Source organism: Pan paniscus, chromosome 16 (genome assembly GCF_029289425.2).
Source record: "Pan paniscus chromosome 16, NHGRI_mPanPan1-v2.0_pri, whole genome shotgun sequence".
NCBI classification, from domain to species: Eukaryota; Metazoa; Chordata; class Mammalia; order Primates; family Hominidae; genus Pan; species Pan paniscus.
The window spans coordinates 19,572,582-19,576,094 of NC_073265.2; the positions used below are offsets into that span (position 1 = coordinate 19,572,582).

General features: G+C 35.6%; 1 non-coding gene across 1 annotated transcript; it reads left to right on the forward strand.

Annotated features, from left to right (window-relative positions):
* Positions 1-270: 270 nt before the first annotated feature.
* On the forward strand, positions 271-403 carry LOC112437236 (U8 small nucleolar RNA). The gene has a single exon (XR_003025872.1). It is a non-coding gene; the product is annotated as a U8 small nucleolar RNA (small nucleolar RNA).
* Positions 404-3,513: the final 3,110 nt, after the last annotated feature.

A 3,513-nucleotide genomic window follows, 5' to 3' on the forward strand; every position in this document is an offset into this window, starting at 1 on the left:
ACGGGCTGCGGGTTGGACAAGCTTGCTTTACACAATATTCTGTGTTTCCTTTTTTCCTCTTATAACCATATTTGATAGTTTATGGGAAGCCTTCATCAGTGGGAATTTTTGTGTTTAACTTTTAATTCTAAACTACTTTTAGTCTTAGAGAAAAGATTAAAAAATAGTTGAGAACTCCTGTATACCTTTTGCCCAGCTGCTCTTAATGTTCACATCTTATAGGTCTATAGTATAGTTAGCAAAACCTGGGAATTAACATTGGCATAGTGTTAGTCAGGCGGGATAATCCTTACCTGTTCCTCCTTTTGGAGGGCAGTAGAATGTGGTAGTTGGAGTTGCATGATACTTGATTCATATCTCTGTGTAATGATGGCATGCAATACCCTGATTGCTCCTTTCGAATTCTTCCTGAAAAGGGAAAAATAAAACATGAGTATAGTGCTGTTAACTACCAAATGCATTTGAATTTTACCGGTTGCCTCTAATGTCCTTTTTTTTTTTGTTCCAGGATCCCACATTACAGTTAGTTGTTATGCCTCCTTAGTCTCATATAGTCTGTCCTAGTTTTTCACGGTTTTGTCAGAATTTCTCAGACTTTGCTTGTCTTTCATGACCTTGACAGTTTGTCTTTTGTTTTGTTTTGTTTTTTGTCACCCAGGCTGGAGTGTAGTGGCGCGATCTCAGCTCACTGCAACCTCTGCCGACCGGGTTCAAGCTATTCTCCTGCCTCAGCCTCCTGAGTAGCTAGGATTACAGGTACCTGCCACTGCAGCTGGCTAAGTTTTGTAGTTTTAGTAGAGATGGGGTTTTACCATGTTGGCCAGGCTGGTCTTGAACTCCTGACCTCATGATCCACCTGCCTAGGCCTCCCAAAGTGCTGGGATTACAGGCGTGAGCCACGGCGCCTGGCTTTTGTATGTTTTTGTAATACATGTTATAAAACGTATGACTCAAGTCCTTGACACTTTGAAGAGTAACTGGTTGGGTGTTTTGAAGAATGTCCCTTAATTTAGGTTTGTCTAAGGGTTTCTCATGATTCGAATGAGATTATGAATTTGGATTATGAGATTAGATTGAGAATATGCATTTTAGTAAGAATGCTACAGTAAATACAGTAATGCTGGTTACTTAATTAGTAAAGGTTTTAAAAATATTACATATAGAAGTTTTGCAGAAGTTAGGTATAGAAACGATGGTTGAATTTTTAATTAAAAGTCTCAAGATGCAGTATCTGGCTGTCCTAAGCTCATGGATCCAACTACATGGTTTCTTCACATTTCTCAGATAAATTATGCACTTTCCAATTCATGCTATTATGGCTTCCTTGAATGGTGTCTTCTCCGATATAACCATAAAGTTCTAGCCATCCTTCAAGACCTCAACCCACCTTCTACCTCTTCTGTAAACCCAGTGCCAATTATATCAAGTAAAGTGCTTGCTGTATTCTCTGAACTACTATTTACAAAAAAAATTCTTTCTGTCCAGGGTTTTGTCTGTAGTTATGTCCTGCCTCTTTTGAATTGTGAAATATTTTCTTGTTTATCAAATGTTTGTCTCATCTTCCCAACCAGAAAGTCAGCTCGCTGAAAATAGGATTGTGTCTTTTATATCTTTGTATCCCCCTTAGCACTTGACATAGAGCCTTACCTTGGCAGGTAAGCAATAGATATTTGTTGAAAGACTGAATTTCTAATTAGAGGTAAATTACCTAAAAAGTAAGCCAGGATGGGGTGAATTTTTTCTTTGAAGCTTTATTTTCTTACAGATATCAATTGAAATGATTTTAAAAAATAAATTATTATCTATATATGTATGTTTTAATCTGAAAAGGCATCATTCTTATTGTTTTTGGTAACAAATTTTACACATTCTTTTTTTGTCCTCATTGATTTATTATCTGATATAAGGGACATATAAGGAGACAGATATCCATCTTTAAAATTGCCTCAAAAGTTTTTTTTTTTTTTAACCACAGATAATGAAACAACCACCATCGGTTAAATTTGATGCAAAAATATTGCATCTACCATCATTTTCAGGTAGGATCATAAAGGAGTTATCGAACATGTAGACTGTCTGTATACAGATATGAATATGAAATTTATTCACAAATGGAATATTTGTATGTGAATAACTAAATTTATTTTGTCTTGACAATTGGTTATATTCTTGGGTCAGTGTTATGTGAATTGTAAATAATCTGTAATTCATTTGTGCCAGCTGTTGACATTTCTCAGCTGAGTCTGGGCTGCCCTGTCCTCTTGTGTGTGGGGAGGTTCCTGTAGATCTGGGCGAGTTTTCCTGTAGAGTGGGTGGGGGGGCCTCCTCCCTTCCATTCATAGAGCAGGTTGAATTTCCACCATTTATGGCAGGTGTAGGTGCACAGGGTTGGGGACAACAAGGAAGGATTGGGATTCTATTGGCGGGACCAGGACATTTGAGAACGGGACTAGGTGGTTCATGACTGTGGAGATGGTGTGGAAGTGGAGATACTTAAGGGATAATTATTACATTTCTGTTGAGCTAATGAAAATTTTATTTAGGGTGAAAGTCAGAAATTTTTACATACCTTAAACTTTTTTTTTAACAAATTATATTTTAAGCTGTTAAACTCAATTTGGGGAAAATTATTGTGGCTAGAGTAGAATCTATGATTTGAAGTAAATTTAAAATATATTTCGGTTTAAGTAAACCAGCTAAGGGTTTATATCAGTCAACTTAATTACTGATAAAAGCAACCAAAAAAACCTGTGGAGAAGGACGTTTTTGAAAGACCAAAGTGAAGCGAAATATTTATAGTGCTTTCAGTGCCAAGTAGGTCTATTTATGCAAACCTAGAGAATTATTATCAGGAAATACTATTTCCTTTTTCTTCTTTGAGTTACTTAGGAAATTATATTTACAATTTCTTTGTCTAAAGATTGAGATCAGCAAAAAATATGTTAGCAAAAAATTTTAGGGAGTATCACATTTCCTAGATTTTGCCCTTTTTTTATAGGGATTTGGAGGTAGGAATTTCAGGTGATTTTAGCTATCATGTTATCCTCGTTACCTTTTTACAGTAATTTCATTGGAACTTTTTAATAACTGTGTGGTTTGTGCTTTTCTCAATATCTGAGAGTTGATTTATTTATACAAAGGCTTTTTTGTCTTTTACTCCAGTTGTATTGAACTTTGCATTTTGTTATAATCTAGGTTGTGGGACAATTCTGCTTTAGACATCTGCTTGGTTTGAAAGCATAGTTTTCCATTGAAGTGTTTAAAAAGTTTCCATGGATAGATAAAGAGATGAGGAATATAGAAGGACAAATAGAAGTAGTGTCATCTTTGGAGTATTTTTGGTGTTGACAGAGTAATGTTTTCTTTGTCCTCATCTTAGCTGTCGTAATTCTGTGTTTATTCCTCATGTAATGTTTCCAGCAGTTGTTTTCCTCATCATCATACTTCTGTTATTTTCTTTCCTTGGCAGTGGATAAGTTATAATTTCTGAAAGACCAAGATTGGAATGACTTT